The 27,276-nt window shown below is 35.9% G+C and overlaps 1 protein-coding gene across 2 annotated transcripts in view; it reads left to right on the plus strand.

Annotated features, from left to right (window-relative positions):
* LOC150106624 (B-cell receptor-associated protein 31-like) overlaps window positions 1-27,276 on the plus strand; it is a 172,955-nt gene that overhangs the window by 43,776 nt on the left and 101,903 nt on the right. Inside the window, exon 1 of one of the 2 annotated variants that reach the window (XM_090392586.1) lies at window positions 26,039-26,151. The exons of the other annotated variant lie outside the window; for it this stretch is intronic. The gene's annotated coding sequence lies outside the window, so the exon portion shown is untranslated. Of the gene's footprint in view, window positions 1-26,038; window positions 26,152-27,276 lie in introns of those variants that run through there. 2 annotated transcript variants of the gene reach the window in all.

Here is a 27,276-nt window from a genome sequence, read left to right on the forward strand (position 1 = left end):
TTTTACCTTGGGAATAATGTATATTAGGGTTACCAAGTAATTTTATAAAATTGGTTATTTTACTCCTAATCCCAAGTAAAGAAACAGTTAAGTTTGCACCTGAACGGAGTTGTAGGTGCAAACTTATTCCCAAGGTAAAAAAACTTATTTACATCTATATCTCCTCCAGAGATTCTTATTCAAAATAAAAACACTTTGTAGCAACTTGTATAGGTAAAGTTGATAATGCTCTGTATTACTAAAACCTTGGTATTCAGGGTGTAGCTACTCACTGAGGAGGCCTCAAAAAAGGTTTATGATGATGGGCTATCTTGAGTTCGCTCTCTTAGGGTTTTTGCCTTAAGGGAGCAATTTGAGTCTACGGGCAAAGTGTTTTCCGGCACGGCCTGGTGAGGGGCTTTGTCGGTGAATGCTTTTCTTCGGATTATGAGCGGTTCTGCTTGGTGGTGGGTGGAAGGCCATTACTGAGTGGAGCCAACGCTGAGATGGACGGTCTTTCGCCCACAATTGAGTGGCCTAGGGATCGTCCGAATTTTTAGAGACGGCTTTACTTATTCATAAGGTTGAAACCGTTCTGGGTAGTGACCCCATCCATAATGTATTGTAGTATACATCTCTTAGTGAGATGTGCTTTACATTATGGAAAATACTAAGAATAGTGATCAGAGCTTTACTCATCTTTACAATGAGTTGCCCTGGTGTTTGCACCTGAACGTAGTTCAGGTGCAAACTTAACTGTTTGCTTACTTGGGATTAGCAGTAAAATTACTTGGTAACCCTAATAAATATATATAAATATATATATATATAATAACCAAGTTTATAAAATTACTTGGTAACCCTAATATATATATATATATATATACTATACTATACATTGTTTTATGGTATATACATTTTTTGCTGCATGTGTTATATTAACATTTTTTTTCTTGTCTTATACATAGAACATGCACACCCAATGTATTATGATACATATAACATACAACATTTATCTAGTATATTATATAGTATATAACATATTATTAATTATAATATATATACATTGTGATATGCGTGACACATAAAGGACTTGTTATACTAGATATTATTGAACAATTTGTGCATACTATATGTACACTGCACATTGTTTAGTATGCCATTCAATTCATTATCATTATTTACGTATTAAAGATTATATGATCCGTAATTTATTAGAGTACAATGCGTTCACATATATAATGTATTTACCTCGTGACTTTAATTTCATTATTTTAAGAGTGTGCTGTGTTGGATTGGGCCAGTTTTTTTTTTTTTTCCTCTCTCTTTAACGTCTAAGGAGGTTCCTTTATGGGTATTATTGTTATCTTTCCTTCTTCTTCCGTTATCAGTCCTATTTGTCTCCACTGCTGTTTTGTTATCTTTTTGTTGTTTAGTGTGTCATTGACTATTTCTTTTAGGTAGTTGTTAATTTTACTTAGGATGTTTGGTCTTGATTCTCTTCCGTGTAATTTGTCGCATCTGTTTGACCATATTGCTTGCATAGTTATTATTACGAGGACCTTTTCAATTTTGTTTGTTTTCTGTTCTTCCAACCAGAATAGGTTTTTCTTGGTGAATGGTTGTTTCTTACTGTAGGAAGTGTAGTATTGTGTTCCATATTTGTGAAGTTTCGCGACGGTATAACATGATGTGATGTATTTCTGAGAGAGGGCAGAATTTCATTTGGCCGGTCCTTGGATTGGAATCTTTTTTGCTATACACCAAAGTTTTGTGAATAAGCATGCATGGTGAACTTTGTAGAAGAAAGGTTTGTATTTAGGAGGTATTGGTAATCTGAAAGCTTGGTTTAGAACAGGACTGAGTTTAATTTCGCCTCTCCTGTTTGTTTGCTAATAGGGTTTGAACATCGTAATGTTCGGTTACGAAAGAATAATCCTCCGCTATTTCAACAAACAACCTCGGGCTTTGTTTATTGATTTCTGGTAATGAACTGATAAATCTGTGTGGTAGGCATTTTTGTAGGAATGTGATTGCGTACGTAGTATGTTTTAGTGTGTGTGTATACGTGCGGCTGTTATTGCTCTGGCAATGAGGGTTTTTAAATGAATGTTTAGCAGTGCTAACCCACCCGCATCAACTTCATGGTATAGTGTTGACCTGCGCATGGGTTCATGTTGAGAGCCCCAGATGTAAGTAGCACAGAGTATGTGAATTCTTTCTGCCCATTTTCCGTGGTAGGGGATACAGTATTTTGTAACTTGTACCATAGCCTAAAGGTTAGGTAAATGTTGCATATCCTAGCTTTTCCTCTGATTTACAGCTGTCTAGTTCGCATTGTGTTTATGGTTTTCTGTATACCATCATGGAGGTCTTTCCACTGTGATTCGTGTGTTTCAATGCCACCAAGTTTGATGCCCAGTACTGAAAAATTGTTGTTGACTGTTATACCTGAAGGGATCTTGGGCTCATTTTCCCACTTTCCAATTATTTTGCAGTGGGATTTTGTCAGATTCACCTTCAGTGCTGATGAAGTCGTGTATTATTTTTAGTGTCTAAAGATTTTTGTGTTCGTAGTGTTAGAGTGACGTCATCGGCATATGCCAAAATTTTGGCGTCACTTTCTCCGTGTATATGTGTTCCTTTGATATTGTGGTTTGTGTTAATAGCTATAATGAGTGGTTCTAGGGCTAGAATAAATAAGGCCATGGAGAGTGGGTCGCCTTGGCGGACAGAATATTTTATTGTGAAAGAGGCTGACAGTTTTTTTATTAATGATCAGCCTACTTTCCGCGTTTCTGTACAAAAGCCTAATCATCTTATTTCAGTTGCGCCAACTCCTATTCTGTCTAATGTTTCAAACAAGTACTGATGGCTAACTGTGCCAAATGCCTTTTGGATATCTAGCCCCACAAATGCATTGGAGGTGCATTATTATGTCAAGAATGTTTCTTCCTTTCACTGCACATGATTGTGCTGGTGAGATAAGCTTATGGAGGTGTTTTTGTATTCTGTTAGTGAGTATTTTAGATAATATTTTGTAATCAGTATTCAATAGGGTTATGCCCCTCCAGTTTTTTATGTCTTGTAGCTTCTGTTGATCGCTATCCTTTGGTAGTAGTACAATGTTCCCGGTGTTGAATTTTGCTGGCGTTGTCTGTGTCAGGACACTTAATGCCATCCTTCTCTCTCCCCTCCTCGTATATCGAGGTCGGTAATCTCTTCTGGAAGTCATCTTGGGCGTCGTCCGTTTTTTCCAAGTCGTCGCACCGGATTAGTTTATTGCCTGAAGGCCGTTCCGCCAACATGGAGGCATATGTCTGCCCAGGACATTGTTCCATGGCGTGACCAAGTCTATTGCACCGCTGACATTTTACTGCGGTACATTTTTTTCTAAGATGGCCTATATTTCTACACCTGAAACAGAGAGGCAGTCTCCCTGGAATTAAGACCAGTCCAGGCATTTTTGAGACTTTTATTACATAAGGAATGTCCTCTATCTTCATGCCTTCTTTCAAAGTAATAGTAATACGTTTTTTATTCGACAGCACGTGCGCCCATTCTTTATCCCGTATGGTTGTTACGTTTTCGATCAGTTCTATTTTTCCAAAGCACTCGAAGTGCATTCCTACTAATCTATTAGATATTTGGGGAGGTAATCAGTGTATTACAATATCTAATTTACGGTTTTTTACCATGGGAATTATATCACATTTTAAATTATTAACAGACAATGAGTTTAGTTTAACAAAGTTTTCTTTCAAAGAGAGGTTTTTGAATGATATAATAAATACATAGTTAAATTTTAGTGAACCAAGGTGTCAAACATCGGAACCCCTGACCTTTCCTTTAAGACTCAATAATGTCCTCCTCGGTATACGGGGCGCCGGCGGGATCACACTTCAGTATACATGCTTTTGTCCAGTCAAGTTCATCGGGTAAGTTAAGAGATGAAGGAACATCCACGTTGAGGTCTGTTGGTACACTGGAAGCAGATTTTGAGAGCTGATTCATGATGCTGTTTCCATTATACTTGATGCACCTGGCATTGTAGAGGAAGAAACTTTTTCAGAACATGGAACTACACTTGATACTACTTCGCAAACAATGGTCGACAGGTAGGGACACGTGCGCTGGTCAACTTCGACTAATACGACGGCCGCAGACTCGCGCTTGCAATCGGCTTACGCCGCACTAATCTGCTGTCGCTCGAACAATAACCAATACCACAGAGCACACAAAAACACGTCCGCACTGGTCAAAAACCTGCTACCACTCCAACTGAGCTATGGAAGTTCCTCTTCATTTTATTTTTACAGCGTATTGTGTATACAGGACGTCACCAGATTAGATCGCGCCCTGAGGCAAGCAATTAAATATCGCCCCTGATGGATTATAAGATAAAAATATAAGAAAATCTCCAATTGCTATTTTGTTTTTATTACAAGAAATACATCAATGCAAAACGATTACATAATAATATTAATTAAATGTTTGCTCTACTGGGAAATCGCACAATAAAACTGTTTATAAGCTCTTCTAAATTTAAATTATAAGCTAAATCCGCCTCTATCGATATAGTTGCTAGACTAACCAAACTTTCTTGGGTCATTGCTGTTCGCAAATAATTTTAATCAGTTTAAGGAATTGTTAGCGTAGCGACGGCGCCTACTGCAATATGGCTGAACGAGCGCCCTTATGAAGTCGCACTGTTAGGTAGGCTGCCTCTATGCTACACCCTGTGGACGGTACTGTGCATTACAAGAGAAACATCAATGCAAAAAGATTACATAATAATATTAATTAAATGTTTGCTCTACTAGGATATCGCACAATAAAAACTGTTTTATAAGCTCTTCTAAATTTAAATTATAAGCTAAATCCGCCTCTATCGATATAGTTGCTAGACCAACCAATCTTTCTTGGGTCATTGCTGTTCGCAAATAATTTTAATCAGTTTAAGGAATTGTTAGCGTAGTGACGGCGCCTACTGTAATATGGCTGAACGAGCCTCCTTATGAAGTCGCACCGTGAGGCAGGCTGCCTCTATGCTACACCTTGTCGAAGGTACTGTGTATATAAACCTTAAAAACGAAGCTTCAGGAAATATTGATACCATCAATTTGCAGTGCTTTATTTTGCAATTTACAATGAAAATATTCAGTACACCCAAATGTTTCGCTTTACCACGATCTGCTCATTCAACGCTTTTCAGTTAAGATCAACGCCATTTATACGACGCTTCATTCGTTCACACACACATGACTCTGCCGTGAATTAACCGTGCATGCTTTTCTTGATTTCCGTTTGTTTACAACTTCGATGTTGTTCGCTGCATCTCTGTGTGTTTCGGTGTTTCGCTGTGATGTGAATTATAAAATGATGATTTTAACTATCGTTTTATTTTATTGTTGCTAATAACGGCAGATAACAATCAAACTAAAGATTCTGTTGCTAATAGTGAAAAGAAGTCTCGTAAGCCTATTATACTAGATACTGAAATTAAAAGTATTAAATTTAGGACGATGGTGTGTCAAACAGTGAGATATCGCTCCACTTGAAATTCAAGTAGTAGCGATAAGGGTAATTTTCAAAATGGAAAACTGGACAAATATAATTTATTGGGTTTCAGAGGGTTCTAGTAAAGAAGTAGTACAGAGATTTTCGAGTCATCAGAGAGAGCAGCTAATAAAAAAAAAAAAAAAAATCAGCTAACGCCTTTTTATTCCCGTATATACGGGAGTAGGCGAGGCCATTTAGCCCTATCTAACTTTTGGAGACTGAGTGGGCAGTTCAATCTCCACTGGTACCCAATCAGAGACAGATGGCCCAAGGCTATCACTAATTAAGCGGTACGCAGTGAAGAGAGGCGGCTCAAATGTGCCGCCATCTCGTGGTCTCTAACCCTAACACAATATATTTAATGTCTGAAATAATGTGGGTTCTACGGTCGGTTTTCTTGAATTTACAGGACGAAAAACCCGAGTTTTCCGGGAGGAAAAACCTGCTTGCCCGTGCCAGAGATCGACTAACTCGGGAACCGGTCGAAAAAAGGCTTAGAAAAAATTTCCTCTAGTCGCCGACTAGACTCGAAACCAAGACTTCCTTCGTGCGGCCTAGCGCGGTGGGGTGCAAACGCCACATCCACTGAGTAATATTTTATTAACCATAAAGCATCTACATACATTCCAAATAAATATATATACATTTGTACATAGAATGCTTATTTTGATTTACATTCTTGGTCTTAATAATATATTATGTACAATTTATTTTTCCTTATTTTTAACATCAGTAATCTGCTCAGTGTCTGCTTCTTCCTACAGTCCTTTTTACATGAGTTGAGCAGTATTTTTCTTTTAATGTAACATAACTTAGCCCTTTGTTATGTTTGACTTGACACTTTTACATTTGGCTGTGAACATTTTGGATTGTACATTATACATTTGGATTATAGTTTGGATTATACAGATTATAGTTTGGATTATACAGTTTGGATTATACAGATTATAGTTTGGATTATACAGATATAGTTTGGATTATACAGATATAGTTGGGATTATACATTATTAATTTATCATGAAGTGTTAAGCGCTGTTTACATATACCTTATCACTTTCAGATTGCAAATGTCTATATACATATGTAGTATTTGTTTTAACATAGAAGGAGAGGGTTACATTTTGGCAGATATTTGAGTTACCCACCGGATCAGCAAAATGTCATCGACTTCTTCCACTATATAAACCGTCATTGACATTTTTTGATACATAAAACTAAACTACTACCTCTATAATTGTTCAAATATTATGCACAGAATTACAACTAATTATAGCATAAAGCAATTAATGTACAAGTGGTTATACAGCTTAATAAAGAAGTTTACAATATGCTTTTCTTTCGGTTATGTATATTTTATCGTGTATATGTTTTTTTTTTTTGTTTTTTTTTTTAAATTTATGGTGGGTCCTTTATTTCTATGATTTGCAGTTGTTCTTCGAATTCTGAGATGAGACCTATTTGTCGCCATTGGTGTTTTGTTATTTTGTTTCTGTTTATGGTATCTGTGATTGTTTCTTTTAGTATGTTGTTTATTTTTCTGAGTATGTCTGGTCCTGTTTCCCTTCCGTAAATTTTGTCGCATCTGTATGTCCAAATCGAGTACATGGTTGTTATAATAATGATTGCTTTAGTTGTGCTAATTTTCCCTTCGTGTAACCAGTATAATGTGTGTTCTGTAAAGGGTTGTTTGTGTTTTATGAATGTTTGAACCGTGTTCCATATTCGGGAGGTGTGAGGGCAGTACATCATTAAGTGGTAAAGTGTTTCTGGTTGGGGGCAAAAATGACATCTGGCGGGGCCTTGAAGAGGGATTCCTTTCGCTGTGCACCACATTTTGGTGGGCAAACAAGCGTGGTGTACTTTGTAGTAGAAGGTTTTTAATTTGGGGTTTATGGGCAGATTGAAGGCTTTTTTAAGTGCCTTTGATAGTCTTAGTGTCCCTCTTTCAATCTCCCGGTGTTGTGGTGGTGGTATGACTGTGCGCGTGAGTTTGATATGTGCTGCTTTAGGTCTCATCTTCAAGAATTCGTTTATTCCTACGTATTTGTTAATGAAGTTGTAACCTTCCGCAATCTCGTGGAACATTCTGGGTGTTTTGCCACTCGAGCGCGGAAGGGAACATATTACTTTGTCGGGCATTATCTTCTGCATATAATATATTATATATGCGCTCCACGCTTTTTCCTCTGTGTAAGCTCTCTCTATGATTTTTGCTCTCGCACTTAGAGTTTTTAGGTGTACGTTTATTAAGCCGAGTCCTCCCGCCTCGATGTCATGGAATATTGTGGATCTTCTGATGGGTTCGTATTTGGAACCCCAGATGAACTTTGCGCATTCTCTGTGTATTCTGTCTACTGCTTGACCGTTGTAGTTGGTATTGTTCATGAGGTACCATATCTTAGACAGTAGGTATTGATTGCATATTTTAGCTTTACTTGTTAGTGATAGTTGTATGTGTCTCATCTGTGTAATTTTCTTGGTTATTTTTGTATGTGCAAGCTCCCATTGTGTGTTGTGTTGGATTTGTTCTCCTATGACGATCCCCAGTAGTGGTAGGTGTTTGTCTATTTTTATGTCGTTCGGCATGGTAGGCCTTTTTACCCACCTGCCGACGAACATCGCTTGGCACTTGTGAAGGTTTACTTTGAGTGCTGACGCTTTTTCAAATTTTTTGAGTATGTTGTATGCGAGTGTGAAGGACTCGGCTGTTGTTACGGTTAGTATTACATCGTCGGCATAGGCGAGCACTTTTGTTTTTCCTTCACCTCCTATGTGAGTGCCCGCTATGCCGGGATGCTTAGATATTTCTCGTATCACCGGCTCTAAGGCGAGACCAAAGAGGATCATAGAAAGACTGTCTCCTTGTCTGACCGAGCATTTAATTTTGACCGGTGCAGACAGTTTCTTGTTTATGATTAGGCGAGACTCTGCTGTGGTGTAAATATTTGAAATCAGATTCTGAAATTTTTTCCCAAAACCTGCAGCTTTGATGACTTCATGTAGGTAATGATGACTCACTGAGTCAAAGGCCTTTTCAATGTCGAGACCTACCAGTAGACATGGTTGTTGTGTTGCCTGGTAGTGCTCGTATATACATCGAATTTGAAGGATATTGTCCTCTATTTTTCGGCCTTTTATTCCGCAGGTTTGGGATTTGGATATGATCTGGTTTATGTGTCTCTGCACTCTTTCGGAAATAATTTTAGTTAATCCACTGAGCTACACAGGCTCTGAGCAGCTAATATAAAAATAAAAAAAAAAAAGAGGTAAGATGTAACTTTTTAAAATAATAACTTTCATCTTATTCATACTAAAAAACAAAACTATAGTAGCGAACACGTAATCTGTAGGATAAGATTAACATAGGCTTATGTTAAACTTCATTCTGAGGTTGCAGATATTCTTATGATTAGCTGTGCTGTGGAAAGACAGTAGGCATGAAGAATTTTAATCTCTATAGAAACTGAAGGATTATATCATGTAATGATTTAACATAACAGATTCTTAGATTCTTACTGTAGGTTGCTCAAGTTTTGTTTCTGAAAATCATGTGAAAAGAATGAAATAAAAAGAATGGAATAATATGAAACTGCTCAATTTACTACTATACTACTCCCCGCTCTTTTAGTTCGCATTTTAATGAAACATTTGTGTTTTACATTCGTGTGAAGAAGGACATTGACAATAATAATCATTATCATAATAAGAAATTTTATGAAATATTTCTGAAAATATTTCTGGATATAAATATCTTTGTTCTCATTTCGAATGATATTTCAACATGTATTTCACCAAACGGTGTGTGTGTGTGTGTGTGTGTGTGTGTGTGTGTGTGTGTGTGTGTGTGTGTGTGTGTGTGTGTGTGTGTGTGTGTGTGTGTGTGTGTGTGTGTGTGTGTGTGTGTGTGTGTGTGTGTGTGTGTGTGTGTGTGTGTGTGTGTGTGCGACAGTTTTCTTCGGTTAGAAAAACCTGTGTTAGATACCTTTCTAGTATTATGAGTACCTTATTTAGGGCTTTTCAACTGAAATTAGCCAGCCTCATAGGATATTGGATTTTGATAATGGATTTTCTCTGAGATATGGATTTTCTTTAGCTGTTACTCGCGTTTTTTACCATGCAAAACCGGCAAAGCAACTGGAAATCATCGGACACACAATACACTTGCCTCATAGTTACTTTTGCCATACTTCTAATTAAAACAAAATTACAGGTTTTGTTTTCATCTGATAAAAACTGTGATATCAGATTTCAATCATTTCTCTGATTGTGACAGCTCAGCTTGGATTGCTAACTGCAGAGCGTCTTTTCTATTTTACTAAGTGCCTGCAGATTAGAATTCCCTAACTGGCAGGAATGCTTATGGAAATATTTAGGTGGTAGATGAATCTGGTTCTATAAATTGGAAATGAAATTTCAATTTTGACGCATGCACTTATACATATTTAGAAAGATACACTATAGCGAAAGCATCGCTCATTCAAAACTGACGCATGGTGAATATATACATAACAATTTATTTGTAACTGTCTATTTCAATCTCTAATGAGCGATTCTGAAAAACCAAGAAAGTTGAAGCTCAGAGAAAAAGATTATGCTATAAAGATTTTAAATTTGGTGATATGATTAAAAATGTTTTATTGTTCCGTGTAAAGCAAAATCCTAAAAGTACAGATCTTCATGCAATCTGTGAAATATTCTTAGAAGTATGATTATGAATACAAAATAAACAAAACGTAATTTGGAATATATTGAGCCTGTTTTGTTTTGTTGTTTTCGCATTTTAATCCGATTACAAATCTTATTATCTTGAATCAAGTTTTTCGAGAACAAATAAAATTTATTGTCGACTAAGTAATTAGATATAGCTAATTTACACCATAAAAGGATTATTGTGTAAATACTGGGTGGTTCAAAATTCCACGTACAAACTTTGAGGGGAGGTAGAGAACATCAAAATCAACCATATTCACATAGGAAAGCATGACCGGAAACGCCACCAGAAAGTGATAGGTGGCGCTGTTCGCCAGCGCTCCAGGTGAGCAACTGGGGCTTCCTCATTGAAGATTTCGACATCGTACGAAGAACCAGGCCAGTTTCTACATTTTGCGGGTCCCTGTGCGAAATGGAAAATCGGGGCCCCTGAAAGTTAGTGACATTTATGGAAATTTTAAATGGAAGAATATCTTGTTAATTAATTAATTAAATCAAATATGAATAATATTTATGCACATAAATAAACAAGTATGCTCTTTAGTATCAATTTAAGTAAAGGGAAAAAAATTAGATAAAAAATAAATGTGTTTGTATGTACATGATATATTAATTTATTATGTAAGTATACATTATCATATAAATGCGCCAGAACAATGATTTATTTAATAATATAAATAATAATATAAAAATATGGAAAAACTGTCCATTTTTACTGTAAAGAATGAAATATATGTATAACAACTTATAAGATTTAAAAGAAATCTTAATATATTAAATTTTATTTAACCTAATGCGCGCCAGGGTTAAATAAAATTTATTTAACCCTGGCACGATCTGGCTGAGAAAATGTAATAATAATAATTTTTTTTTTCAAAAAAATAATTAACACTTTATTATCTCAGATAAATTACATACATATAAATTTGAAGCAATAATATTACATTTTTTTTCGTGTGACTAAAGAACAGATTCTGTTTTATATCATTATAATTTGTATAATATGCAATTCATATTACAGCATAATTCATGCATTATTAGTAATAATACTATTACAATAAATTTACTATTATAGTTTACAGTTCTACAAAGAAATATGGTTGCATATTCAAGTTTACATGTTTTTTCCCCACTTTGTCAAAATATAATCATATTTTGTATTGTACATATTCAGGAAATGTACAATATGTACAATTAGCAATCATATTTTATGTTTAGTACAAACATATAGTAAACAATTTTTTTAATTAAAATTATGATTACATATTGTGATTACATATTTAAATTACATATAATACATACAATACATACATTACATACATTGATTACATTTTTTAAATTCAACCCTTTTTTATTATTAAAATTATGATCACGTATTGTGACTACATATTTACAACAGATATAGTTCTTTTTTTTTTTTGTAACAATGATATTCGTACAAATTTTCCTTTTTTTTTCTGTATAATGTATTAATAATAGTTACTGCAGTTGATAATTTATGGTTACGGTTGAATAACATTGCATTTTTACAGCATTTATACAATAACAATGAGATATTATATACTAGAGGGCTCCGCCCCCCTTTCCCGAGTTCCGGACGGGTAGGCCGGTTCTCCTTGAATTCTGATGACTCGAATTTTGAAGACTCGAAAGGGGAGGGGTTCCTCCCCCGGTGCACAACCCCCCGAGTTCTGGACTGGTAGGCCGGTTCTCCTTGAATTCTGATGACTCGAATTTTGAAGACTCGACACTCAGGCTAGCCCCTGAGGCTCAAAACGTTTCAAATAACTTGACAAAAAACGTGACACAAAAACGTGACACGAAAACGTTACAAAAAAAGGCTTATCATTTTATATTATAGAGTAGATTTAGGATTTTTGATTTAATGTATTTATGCGCTGTAACTACAGCACTTAAATGTAATATATGGATATTTTTTTCCCTTTTTTGTTGATCTTGGTGAGATGTAATTTCTCAGCTTTCATCTTCGAAGATTTTTTTATTAAGCTTACCTGAGAATGACATCGGTTAGTTATTACTTATTGGTTTGTTTGCTTTGGGAAGTAGGCTGATAGTTGGCAGGTCTGATATTCACTACAGCTGTAGTTAAGAAATTCGCACGCACGCACACGCACACACACACACACACACACACACACACACACACACACACACACACACACACACACACACACACACACACACACACACACACACACACAACGTATTCAAAAGGTAGTTTATTTAGCATGTCTGGGATGTAGAAGCTTCGTGTGGCCTTTCCGTAGTAATTATTATATTTATATGTGATATAATTAGTTGTCGGAGGTCTTGTTATACGATATATATTTCTGAATATCCTGTAGTTGCCATCGAAATAATGTTTTTTAGCAAAGCTGTATAGTAACATAAGTGTTTTGTTGTTAGTATTTTTTGTTCTGACATTATAGCTTATAAGGTCGGTATTGTCTCTTTGTTCCCAAAATATCAGTTTTATCATTTTGTACTGTAATGACATTAGTCTATTTAGTTTGTAGAGTGCACAGAAAGCATAAGCTGTTATAGTGCATCTTAGTATATTTTTGCATAGTGTCTTGTATATTAGTATTTTTTGGCGTGTGGGAACTGTCTTTTAACCTGCAGAGTTTGCCAGTTATTGTTCGTAGTTTGTTTTGTTAAATGGTTTATATGGCTATTCCAGTTCATATTTGCATCGAAGTAAATTTCAAGGTATCGTATAAATCGAAATAAATTCCAAGGTATGTTTCAACCTGAGTGATTGTAGTGGTTTTACTGTCCTGTGTGCTTTTTATCTTTGAGAGTGGATGCTGAATGGTTATATATTTGTTATCAACTGGTCGAGTTAGTGGATTTCTGGATATAATTAATTTCTCTTATATGAGTTTAGGTGGATGGAGTTTTTGATGAACCAGTCAATGAGCAGATTTATGTCATGCAGCATATTTGTTTGGGCTATGCTTGCATTATTATGGATGGATATTATAGCTCTATCATCTGCGTATTGGAAAACTTGCCTTTGAGACGCAGCTGGTTAATATCGTGCATATAAATGTTGAATAGAGTTGGGGAGAGAACAGCTCCCTGTGGCTACTCCCACATGTTACTTGTAGCTCTCTACTTCGGTTTGACCGGATATGTGTGATATGCTTTCTATTTTGAAGGTAGTTTCTAAACCACGTGTGCAGAGGACCATATATTCCAATTATCTCAGCTTTTCTAAAAAGGTTTAATGTGTGAACGTGTCAAATGCTTTAGTCAAATCGATAAAGATTACCATGGCAATTTTTATCTAAGGCGGTATTAATTACGTCCGTAAAGTCTTCCAAGAGAGATGTTGTTCCCTTATTTTTATAAAAACTGTATTGTGTTTTGATGATAATATGAAAGTTCTCTGTATATGTCGCGAGTTTTCTTAGTACAATCAGTTAAATAATTTGATTGATAATTGGTAATGTTGCTATGGGTCTGTAATTACTGATTGAATTTCTTTTTCCGGGTTTGTATATGGGTATGATTATGGCAGTCTTTAACATACTTGGTGTTTGTCCGGTTTTATTTATTTATTTATTTAATAATAATAAGAAGAAGAAGAAAAAGAAGAAGAAGAAGAAGAAGAAGAATCAATCGATATGGACGAAGCCGTTTGGTCGGAAAGATCTAGGTTCGATTCCCTTCAGTGATGTCTCTTTCGACAAAAGGTGAGATAGCCGGTCTCATACGGAGGTGAGAGCTTTTTCACCCGGAAACTCTGATTTTTCGTCCCCCAGAATAGGCAAAAACCTGTCCCGTGAACACATGCATCTACAGACATAGGAGACATTCCTGGAATGATTGACCTACCTCTTCAGTGGAATTTCCGGTTTCGAATCCTAACAGGCCACGAAGTCTTATACGTAACCGTAACAAGACAACTGGCCTAATACGTAAAAGAAAAAGCAGACGGTAATAATAATAATCTACACATGGGACACCACCTGGTCGTAGCGGAGGGACTTGCGCGCTCTTCGGATGCTAGGAGCTAGCGTAGCTACCAGCAGGGTCTTCCAAGCCAAGAATGGAGGCAACACTATTATAGTGTTGCATCCATTCAGGTTGGATTTCAGCATCAACACACGGCAGAGATTACTGACTGGACAGAAGCCGAAAAACAGGAAAATTAAGGACAGCAAATCATGCATTGCTCCCACGCGGTGATGTGGATCGTTATATATTGCCAGAGAAAGTGGAGGACGTGGTCTTTTGCAAGTGAAGCAAACAGTAGAAGAAAAACAGCGAGCGTTGAATGATAACATTAAGGAATGGACAGAAAAGATATTTTTCCCATGCTCTCTCTCTCTCTCTCACACACACACACACACACTCACACACACACACACGCAGAAACACATAATATGTGTTGAAATACCATTTGAAATGAGGACAGAGATATTTATATCCATGTTTATTTATTTTACTATTGTATAAAATTTGGCAATTTCATTTTATGATAAAAATTATATCTTCATCAACAAATAAATCCAGAAAGAAACTTGCACATCCTCCATTAAGAATCTAGACGGTTAATTACATCATTGCATAAAATAATCCTTCAGTTTCTGTCGAGATGAAAGTACTTCATACCTTCTGTCTTTCCACAGCACAATTCCTCATAAGAATATTTTCAACCTCAGAATCACGTGTTAGATAGACCAATGCTAGGCACAGTTCTACAAATTATGCTTTCCATACACTATTTTTGTTTTATTGAGTACAGCTGTATGATCATGCAATTACCAGCAGTAATAACGTTACCTGAAACTGTCACTAGGTTTATTCGAGCAACTTAGGCTAAGGGGTCAATGATTTTTGTTCTTTTTGATTGCGTTTGTTCTGGGCGGTTTTTGTTTAGTTTGCGGAATGAAACTTCTCAGTTTTCCGGAGGAATAATTTTTCTCTCCGGAAATGTTTTCTGTTGCTAATATATATAACTCAAAAAAAATTTCGAAAGGGATCAAGAACTCTATAAAACAACAAGCGCCTACATGAATTGCTTTCGTGTTGTACTACTCAGAGGGACTTTCTAGGAGCTTGTGTCAAAGGCTATAAATTTTAGCTTGCACAAATTGTCAGAAAGTAATTACCGAAGAAAAACTCTTTGAACTATAGTTTAATCACCTGAATAATTATTACAAAAAATGCAGATAACATGGCATATATTTATCTGTGTAATAGTCAACTTCACATATAAACCGAACAGCTTTTGACTCAGTACATTACCAGATATTGAGTGATAATAATAATAATAAAATGATTTAACATATAATTTGATTCTGATATTATAAACAAGAAAAGCATGCTTTTACATTTCGTAAAGCAGAGAGAGAGAGAGAGAGAGAGAGAGAGAGGAAAATGTTACACGACTTTCGGGGGCTATGAATCGCCTATTCATGGAATTCGAAGTCAATACACCTCATTTAATTTGAGAAGGTCATGATCTTGTTTAGTTAGAATGTAGTGATCGTTTCTATTGTGAGCGTGTTGCGGTTAAGTTTACAATTTGCATAAAGCTTCGGAACTAACTAAATCTTGGCGCCCTGCTCTAGTATTTTGTGCATAGTGTCGTGTGTCACAGACTGCCGAACCTAGTTCGCAGTTGGTGCTAAGAGTAAAAAAAAAGTTCCTTTATCGTTTCAGGTCGATTGACTTTAAATGAATTAATTATTTTTAGATAGGAATAACATATTTCTTGACTGTTCATAGAAATGCTTAGCTCAGCAGATTTCGAATATTTAGTATTAAGTCACGTGACAATGATCAACCATTATGATATGAACGAAAACACACATATGTAGATACACAGAAAGATCCACTTTAAATTTTCGCAATTTTTTCTCTTATGGTTTAACATATCTCAACTTGTATGTCATGGAATTTTCTGTCAAATTTTCACACTAACGATTTCATCAAATGTCCTCTTATTACTCCAAAACTCGCAGTGTTCAATTCCTCTTTAGATTTTTTTAGATAGATAGATATTCAAACTATCTTGTGCAAATTTGATATCAAAAAAGTCTTCTAGCATTTCTCCGATTGCTGTCATTTGCTCCGAAGTTATCCAATGAAATCCAATGTTAGCAAGTTTCTTCTTTCCCCTCAACTTTTTGCCTATAACGACTACTATAGTATAGTATAGTATAGCGAATAACCTCTCATGTGTTAGATTACAATAAGAATATTACTAGTGTGCCTTTTGATTTTTAAGAGTTTTTATTTATTTATTTTGCAACTGGCGGCGTTCTCTCTTCTAGTCAACATTCCTCGAGTATGGTATCCCAGCTACCTGAAGAGAGCTGGAATACCATGGAAATGTTAATGAATATAAAAAAAGATGCATTAACATTTGAATAGCAGTTACTTGTATGAATCCTTGAAATGTGGAAATTGAGAAAGACTTATAGCGCTCTCACAACATGGCATATGCCATAAAATGTACCGCCTTTTCCGACTACGTATTTCAAAATCATTATCTGTACTTCCGTGTTTTTGTCTTATGCACTCCAACAGAAAAATTTTAAATACGATACTGCTAATTAGTATGCAATACAACGATGCTTTCTTAACTTCCCTTGGTTTGCAAGTGCTTGGAACAGGATACTGTTATTGCAAAGATGCCAATGGAATCGTTATTACGAAATGGTCAATCAAACGATAACAGGATATAAAAACCATATATCATTGGATTTATGTTATTTTGACGTACATCATTTGGTTATGAAAAGAAGGGTAAATTTATCTATATTTGAAAGTACATCTGCTGAAAATTCAAGGACCTGTAGCTGTTATAAGATATCGAGTGCATTATATATAGAGAGAGATATTACTAAATAAATGAGAAAAAAATGACGAGTTTTTAAAATTTTGTAGCAAGATTTAAAAAAGAAGGCACATATTATTATTAGTACAGTATTATTAAAATTACAAAGGAGCAGCAAAAGCTATGAGATCAGTATATTACATCTCTTAATGGCATGCATACTAAACCTAGGAAATAGGATTACCTACCCAGGGCACCGCCTTTTAGAGGGCTTTGCATACTACAAACACATAAAAAATTAGTTAAGTAATTAGTTAGTTAAATTGTTAAAAACGACATACGAATATCACCGAGAGAATATCACGTTATCTTGTATGGAATACAGGAATGAAAACTAGAATTCATTAATTATAATTTATATTTTGCCTTTTAATTATAACAGATGCACAAATTATGTGAAAATTATGATTATAACAAGATTAAGCAAAATAGGGCTTTCGCTGCACGAAAAATAAATATATAATAATTTATGATTTATGTTTTTATTTTAATACATTGCCGGATCATCAACAGACACCCAAACATGCGCAATAATAATCAAATTCCGTTGTCTGATATTTGGCCGACTTTTACTCATATAAAATAGGAGGGTGGTTGATGGAGAGATACCAGAGAGCAGTTTACTCAGGAGTAGAGTCCAAAAGATGGCCTGTGACTGGTGGTGTGCCACAGGGTTCTGTTCTTGGACCACTGCTGTTTAATTTGTTCATTAATGATATAGGGAAGGAACTGAGAGGAACGGTTCATTTGTTCGCTGATGATGCAAAATTGGGTAGGGCAATAGTGAATGCACAGGATGTCAAAAAATTGCAGGTGATTTGGATAGATTGGAGATCTGGGCTAAGGAGAATGGATGTTAATTTAATGTGACAAAATGTAAGGTTATGCATTTTGGGGTGAAAAAATTAACAGCAGTATACCACATTGGTGGAACTGTACTCCATGAGATTGATGAGGCCAGGGACTTGGGAGTATTGGTGGATAGGGAGATGAAGTTTAGGGGGCACATTGCAAAAGTGGCTAAATCAGCTCATCAACTCACTTGGTTGTTGAAAAATACTTTGACGAGCAGAGACTAGCAAGTTATTGTTCCTCTGTATCGAGCCTTGATAAGACCCATCTCGACTACTGTGCCCAGATATGGTCACCTAGGTTTCTTCGTGATGGGGAGGAGGTTGAGAGGCTCCAGAGGAGAGTGACCAAGATGATAGCCGGTCTATTGAATGAACCTTATGAAAACAGGTTGAAGATTTGTGGGTTGCAGAAATTGGTTGATAAGCGGAAAAGGGGAGATATGATTGAGACATTAAAATTGCTGAAGGGTTTCTATAGGATTAATTCAGAGGATATTTTTGAGAACAGGACTGGTGGTGGGAGGACCAGGGGACATCCATGGAAGCTGGGAAAGAGTGTGTTAGTAAGGGTGTTAGAGCTGAGTTTTTTAGTTTTAGAGTGGTGAATGAGTGGAATAAGCTGCCGGAGTCTGTTGTGGGTGCTATGACAGTGAATGTGTTCAAGGCAAAGTATGATAGATACTGTGTGAATGTCGAATAGTTGTGATGGAGACATGATGTTTAGGGCCTCCCTCGATGAGTCTAAGGACTTTTTGCAGTCGCCCGTAATAATAATAATAATAATAATAATAATAATAATAATAAAACCATTGCTTTACACATATTTTCGATATCTGTGTCGATGAAGGTGTGTTTCTTAAGAGATAATATAGATCATATTTCATTTATTTAATAGTTTTTTTAGCTTGATTTATAATTTTTAATTGTTCAGATACATAGTATGCTGGCATCCATGTATACTCTTGTCCCTGGCTCCTCAAATGTTAGTGGAGTGCCTGCTGTTCAGAATAGAATTTTTGATTGTTAATATTTCTATCGTTTTCAAAGGGGTCCATTTTTGAGGTTTGTAACAAAGTTACTTATTCAAAGAACTCTGCTGAGTGCAATACTTTCCTAAAAACACTACGACTGTGTCTCAAATTATGAATCGTTTTTAAATTGGACTTATCTTTGACTTAAATACTTAAAGGTTAATGTACTTAATTGCATTAGTTTTCGTTAGTAAACCAGTCTTCAGTTAAGCACCTTGAAAAGGATTTTTTCGTCATCAAAATTTATTTCCTTGGTGATTTTTTAATATAAAAATATATTTTAAATGTGATTTCCACCTATGAGATGGGTTAAGAGAGGGGGTGGGTGGGAATCAAATGAAACTTTTGCAATTAATATAGCAATCTTTTGAAACAGAACACATTTCTTAATAACAAATTCAAGGAGATAATACACAATAAGACGTGATACTACTCGTATATTATATAAATTTCCTTCTATGCTCATAAATTGGGCAGTACAATTTAGACCGAATAAACATACCGGACAATGCGATAATAAAAACTAGATAATGTGAAAAGATAAAACTGTTCAATATTTTAGTATTTTAGTCAAAGCTATATTTGCACTATATTTTAGTGCAAAGATATATATATATATATATATATATATATATTAGCTTGTCACGGTCACAAGTTATTATTATTATTATTATGTGACAGCAGGGCTCATCGCGGGAAGACAGTCTACTCTACTTCGCTACATACATCTCACTCCTACCACTTAATTCTCCAACAGTACACAACAACACTGCTACCATCAGCGCCATCTACTGCCTATCAGAGGCCGTCTTGCAGAGGCCGTCTCTTTTCATACTCAAACAGCTTTCCATGCAGCAGTTGTGACTCCTCTGGTCTGTTGCTTATAATTTTCATAACTAACATCAATTATCCTTATACACACTGTTTTCCTTCAACATGATTATTTTCTTATGAATCTGTTGCTTAATTAGATTACACATCAATTTCACACCCACTGTATTTATTCTCTGAACTCTAGGGACACATTCTGATATTGCATCATTTAAGTAATTTTAAACATTCCCTGTTTTCTCAGTGAATGTCTCGCAAGATAAGTAATATTTGTTTCAAATGTTTTAATAGCTCCTAATAGCGAATATAATGCGAAGAGAAAAATAAAATAATCGGGAGTGGGGAAGAAATATGCAGAAGGATGAATCTTTTTTTTTCAGGAATTTACCCGATAATCAGGAACGAATGCTCATCTCATTCTTTTCTAGATTATTTTTTTTTAACCAGTTTCGGTGTTAATCGTTCTTTGATGTACGGAAATGAGGTTATTTTTATCACATAAACTAATGTTTTTTACTCCGCAACTCAGAAAACATAGACCGTAAACCTCACTGCTTCAGATAATAATATAGCTTTAAATTTACGGATGTGAGTTGGCGGCAGTTTCCCAGCTTATGGTCATCCCTTAGTCTTCAAAGTCATTGGTGGAATATCATTTTCGTCACCCGGTGTAAGAAAACACCTCTATGCTTATTGGAGGCTTGAAGTGGCTTGAAGTCGTTTCATGTTTGGTCTCTTGTGGAGGATTTCCTGACTGTATAATACATTAAAAATACAAAATACTTTTTTGATAACATTTCAAAAAAAAAAAAAACATCCTTAGCACACCAGCCTTACAAAATGTAGTCTAGGTTTAGGTTTGAATAACCATATGAGAGTAACATGAAAAAAAAAAACTCAACCCAACAATCACTGATGGATAAAAGTGGCCTACGTACAGATTTTCAAAAAGTTAGTTATTTTGGACAAAGTAGTTCTACCTACTCTATTTGTGAAGCAAAAAAGTATCAGATTACTTAATACTGGCATTCATTTCCCGTCTAAAGTGGGCGTGTGTACACGCCTAGTAATTGCATGAACAAAATTTTTGCTTCTAGAATTTCTAATTTATAATCAGTAATATTTGAACGCACTATATAAACGAATTACTGTATATAAAAGAGCATACTCGTCACTTATTTTATTTAGCTATTTCTCTGGTGTCTCCACTCCAATGTTATTCTAACACATTTTTCATCTCAGGTCACTCTAATTAATTACTCTTAGCCTGCGGAAGTGATTGAAGCTTCGATTGTCTACTTTCTAGACGAGGGTTTCACAACCCTATGCCCGCGGGCACCATGGCGCCCGTCGAGCAATTTGTGTGTGCCCGCCGCTGTTCAATTGTGTGCCGTATAGTTTGAAATAATCACGCAACAATTCATGGCATGCTATATGACGCATGCGTTAATGACACATGACGAGTATTAAACGCATACAATGTAAGTAATGCGCATTGGAAGTTGTTCATTCCAGTTTAAGAACTGGAATATCATCATATTCTCCTAATTATGAAGCACTGGCCAATGAAATGCAATGCCAAAGATCACACTAACTTACATATATATATTTAAATTTTTATATAATGTAAACTTTTAAGTAATAAAACATTTGATTATAATGTAAACTTTGTATGTATTCATTTAACAAACGAATTCAAAAAATTTGCTTGAAAAAATAGATGGTGCCCTACCGGTATTTTAGAATGTGCTCTAGGAAACAAAAAGGTTGGAAACCCCTGGCCTAGATAGTACCGTCACTTGCAAAAGGTGATGGTAACCAGAATATAGCTGAACTCGCATTTGATAAATATAGTGTGGTAGGGCACTTCTAAAAGGAAAAGTGGTGGAGCTCATCTTACTTGAACAAGGTGTTTTCAGGATGGCATGCATTATGATAATATGTAATAAAAATCCGTCTTTCATGAAAATCGTTTTCGTATTTGATGTATATGTCATAGCGGTGTACTGTTACTCCAATAATGGAGTAACAGTACACCGTTACATCGTTACACCGTTACATCGTGGTCTTTAGTAGGTCGTGGATTTTAGTAGTTCCAGTAGTGCTCAATATGTCCGAAGGAGACAATATAAAACTCGCGGGATCTAATTTATTGAAAGCAGGTTCTATGAAATTTAGATGGAATGCTAAAAGGCATATACCTGTCCGTCCCTTGTCGTTAATTGCAATTTTTGTCCCTTTGCAACTGATTTTTTTATGCCACTTAACTAGAAGTAATTGACAGGAGGTGGAATATTTCCTCTCAGAATGCATTTTTTTTTTTTTTAGGTCCTCCTTTCAGAGTCTTTTGAACATGTTCAACTCTTGGCCTTCATCTTCTACAGGCGTTCTCTCCTATGAATTTGTTAAAAATAAACAAACAAGCAATAATGTTTTACTATCACATTTCGGATTTTAAAAAAGGAGAAAGGAAGAAAGAATCAACCACAAAAAAAAAACCGGTGTTGTGAAATTTCGAATTTACTTATACTGGCATCATCATCATCTTTATTTCATTTAGAGCCTATGTAGCACAGTGGAAATGGTGTTTGAACTCCTCAGTGCTAAACTGCCCAAAAGATAGACTTAAGTTCACGTTTAGTCGCCTAATTTTTGTAAGCTTTTTTGGAGTCACTAGCACGGGCAAGTGGGCTTTTTCTCCCTAAAACACGAGTTTTTCATCCCGTAAACTCAAGAAAATCGACCGTAACCCCACACTATTTCAGATATTAAAAATATTGTGTTAGGGTCAGGTACCATGAGATGGCGGCACCTGTTGAACCGTCTGTTCACTGCGTGCTGTTAAATTAGTGATGGGCTTTGGCCAGCTTTCTCTGATTGGTTAACAGTGGAGATTGAACTGTCTACTCAGTCTCCAAAAGTTAGATAGGGCTAAAACAGCCTCGCTTATACCCTATACGGGAATAAAAGGCGTTAGCTGATTTTTTTTTTCATAAATTCAATTAACAGAGTTCACAGTCAAAAAGTAACATGAAACAGCATAATGAAATCTTTGAATGGCAAATGAGTCCAATTCAGGCCTAATTCAAAGGCCTAGAATCGGCTAGATATCGTCGTAAAATGTGAAATGTCCCTATAAGATTTTTGTTCTTCTGGACGAATAAAGCCTGTGTAGCTCAGTGGATGCGGCGTTTGCACACCATCGCGCTAGGCCGCACGAAGGAAGTCTTGGTTTCGAGTCTAGTCGGTGACTAGAGGAAATTTTTCTAAGCCTTTTTTCGACCGGTTCCCGAGTTAGTCGATCTCTGGCACGGGCAAGCAGGTTTTTCCTCCCGGAAACTCGGGTTTTTCGTCCTGTAAACTCAAGAAAATCGACCGTAGAACCCACATTATTTCAGACATTAAATATATTGTGTTAGGGTTAGAGACCACGAGATGGCGGCACATTTGAGCCGTCTCTCTTCACTGCGTACCGCTTAATTAGTGATAGCTTTGGGCCATCTGTCTCTGATTGGGTACCAGTGGAGATTGAACTGTCCACTCAGTCTCCAAAAGTTAGATAGGGCTAAATGGCCTCGCCTACTCCCGTATATACGGGAATAAAAAGGTGTTAGCTGATTTTTTTTTTTTTTTTTTGGACGAATAAAAGCAGATCTTCCTGTTTGTCTAAAATAAGATAACCCACAAAACCATGGAATCTGGTAGACGGTTTGATAACTTAGAGGACAAGATCTACCTTTGCAGGTTATTTTTCCTCTTTATCGAGCCTTGATAAGACGCCATCTTGGCAACTCCGCACAGATCTGGGCGCCAAAGTGTCTTGGTGATGAGGAGAAGTTTGAGAGGATCCAGAGGCGCATGATCAGGATGGTAGCAGGTCTATGGAATTGACCTTAATGGGACAGATTAAAGATTTGTGGGTTACAGAAACTGGTAGATAGGCAGAAAAGGTGTAATAGGATTGAGACACAAATTTCTGAGGGGCTTTTACAAGATTACTTCAGAGGAAGTTTGGTTGTGGGAGAACTCGGGGCCATCCATGGAAAGTAAGCATGTAGTTAGCAAGGGTGTTAAAACCAGGTTTTTTTGCTTGGAGAATAGTGAATGAGTAGAATAGATTGCCCTAGTCTGTTGTGGGCGCCATGACTGTGAATGAATTCAAAGCAAAGTATGATAGATATTTCGCGAATGTTGGACAATTCTTGACATGATGCTTAGGGCCTTCCACGATGAGTCTAAGGACTCCTTGGAGTAGCCCGTAGTTATAGTAATAATAATAACTGAGACTGGGAATCTTGTCCTTAGGAGAAGCGAGAAAGATGAAGATTTTTCTAATGGGATGATAGGTAACAAAATATTCATGGTTTCAAAACGTTCGCTATGCGCTCAATAATGCCATGCACATAATAGATAGGAATGTGAGGTATTTCTTCTGCACTAGAAGAGGTAGAGATACCATGACTGTTAAAAGCTTTTTTTTATGAAAGAATCCTTAAATTTCTCAGATAGAAAGATGGGATTAATATGTTATTATTCTTTCTGTAAAGGTTCATCTGAAGAATGTAAAGAATGAGCATGATTGACATCCATTATGATTTGCCCATACTATCAGCCTATTTAAATCATCTTGCAAGTTCTCTACATCATCTTGATTAACTATTATACCATACCCAACTTTGCTTCATCAACAAACAACTGAATCTGGTCGATTGGTAGAGCCTCTGCCACTAATGGCTCACGCAAAAGTTAAGCAAGTTTGAGCGCGGTTAGTAATCGGAAGGAGATCACTCGTTCGATGCTTTTGGCACACTCTCCTTCGATGAGTCTTTGGACCCCTTGGAGGTGTCACATAATAATAATACTAATAATAATAATATCTCCCTTCAATGGCAGTGGTGTCCAAACACAGAGCCATGCAGCACACCAGTAGTCACCTGACTTCTCCTAGATTTTGCTCCTTCATATACTACTTTTTGGTATATGTCCATCAGCCACCCCTTTATCCATATCACTAGTTTCATATCCATCCTCATTTGCTGCAGTTTACATAACAGAGTTCCATGTGGGTATTGTGTCAAATGCGTTTGCAAAATCCAGCAGTATCACTGTGTAGCCATTCCCTTTATCCAAATGAGCTGTCACTCTATTATAAAAAGTTAATAGATTACTAAGGCATGACTGACACTTTACAAAGTCATACTATCCCTCACAGGGTCTCATATTCTTATTCACTCATTCCTGAATTCTCCTTTTCACCAACCTTTCAAGTACTTTTACCACCACTTCTGAGATACTGATTGGTCTATAATTTGCTACCACAGACTTAGATCCTCATTTATACAAAAGAATTATTCTGCCCTCCTTCCACTTTCTTGGGACTTTGTCAGAGCTTAGGCTTAAATTAAACCGCCTAGTCAAGGGTATAGCCAGTTCCCTTGCACATTTTCTTAAAACGTTAGCCGATATCTCACAGCTGTATTTGTATTCAGATTCTTCAATATCCTAAGTACCTCCGATTCATCAACCTCTGTTCTCACACTAGTTCCTGTCACCTCTGCTATTACAATATCTCCACTTGGATGATATACCTTTGCAAAGTGGTTATTCCGTAGACCAACAATTTCATCTAACTCAGACACCTCTACCATATGCACTTATTAAAGTTATCCCTCCATAGTCATTCTTTCTTCTTCTTCTTCAAGTGTCATCCCCTAGAAGGTGGTTGGAAACCATGCCACGGAACTGTTTTCTTTCTTTTGCTGCTCTGGAACAGTTATGGTATTTCAAGCCAGTCCAGTCCTGCTTGCTACATAACGAAAAAACTCTTTGATATTTCCTTCGCCTGCTCTGCTAATTTCTTCTCATAATCTGATTATGTCTTCCTTACTATGCTGGTCACCTTTTTTTGTTTAACCCTTGTACTGTTCTCAAGTTATCTATTATAAAATTATTTCGACTTATGTTTTATTATTTTAGTATTTTATAATTAATTATAATAGTCAGCTTATTTGCTTATCAACTTGCGATTTTTGAATTCTGATATGCAAATATTCTGCTATACGAAGTATTTCCTAGCTTTCAAAGCATATTAAAATATTATTCTTGTTCTGCTGTCTTACTGCTTTTGGTTTCCACATTTTTGATTCGTATAAATGCATCGAAATTTTTATTCTGTATCAGAATTCCCAAATTGCATAGTAACACTGAAACAGCGTGTGACAGTGAGTCATAAGTCAAAAGCTCATCTAGTTTTTGATTATTGCCTGTAGGTGGGTTTAGGTACTGACGTGTTGCCTGTATTTCGCTGTAGGTAGGTGAGATTTAGATTTTTAAAGTTATTAATATAATTTTGTCATTATTTGGTTGAAACTAGCTGGTGTAATCAGTTGAAGTTCTTATATAGTGTATAATGTTCAATTTGGTGGTCTAATAATCCCGTGAAATTCAAAAGTTAAAACTTTTAAAATTCAACAACGTTTTTTTTTTTTTTTTGCTATACTATGTGTAACTAAGATTCAAATAGTATAAACGTTCAAATTCTGGATAGCTTGTGGAAATGTAAACAAAGAACGCTAATGAAAAGTAGATTAGCTTTTAAACTGCACAAATTTTGTGAGCAATAATATTTCTCCACGTTATGATTTTTGTCATCACCTCATTTATCTGTAAACCGTTTATATCAGCATGCTTGTACATGAATTATGTGTGAAGGTATATTTAGGGAAACTAATTTTGAGTTCGGAAGAGATATGATATGGATGTATTAACTTGATGAACTTGTAACCAAATTAATATAGAGGATTATTATGTGGGAGTGTTAAGGAGGACAACAAACTACTCCTTTTATACAGCTCCTAGAAGCTGTATAAAATAATGGTATGGTACTAGATGTGGCAGCATGGATGTGTTTGGTGCTAATGATAGTCTTTTGAACACTGAATTTGTTAATATTTTGTCAAGTATCCAGTTTAGTTAATTTTAACCCTCTGATATGCAGGTTTCATATAAACAATAACACTTTGTACTGATCTTGAAGGTTGCTAATAGAATTTGTAACATAGTATATTTTTGTAGAAATCATCAGCTTTTGTTTATAATATTTATCATTTAAACATGGATGATAGTGGGGGGAAAGCAAGCTGACTTCTCTGGAGTCAGACAAATTGATTGCAATAGTTAAATTCCTTTTTTCAGCATTTATTTTGATTTCTCAGGTTGTTTATGCTTCACTAATGCAAACATTTCCACCATTCTCTTGTTTTGTAATATTATTTTGTTTGCTTGCAACATATTTCAGTGCTGTCGTATAGCATATCTGGTCGTAAGGCTTTACATTGGATATTCAGAACTGTATTTTTTTAAAGGAAATTACAACGTAGACTAATATTAACTAAAAGACATTTAATATTTCCAATATTTCGGCAAAGTCAGATTG

Source organism: Typopeltis vanoorti, chromosome 5 (genome assembly GCF_054136105.1).
Source record: "Typopeltis vanoorti isolate ZY-2024b chromosome 5, IOZ_Tvanoo_1.0, whole genome shotgun sequence".
NCBI lineage: Eukaryota > Metazoa > Arthropoda > Arachnida > Uropygi > Thelyphonidae > Typopeltis > Typopeltis vanoorti.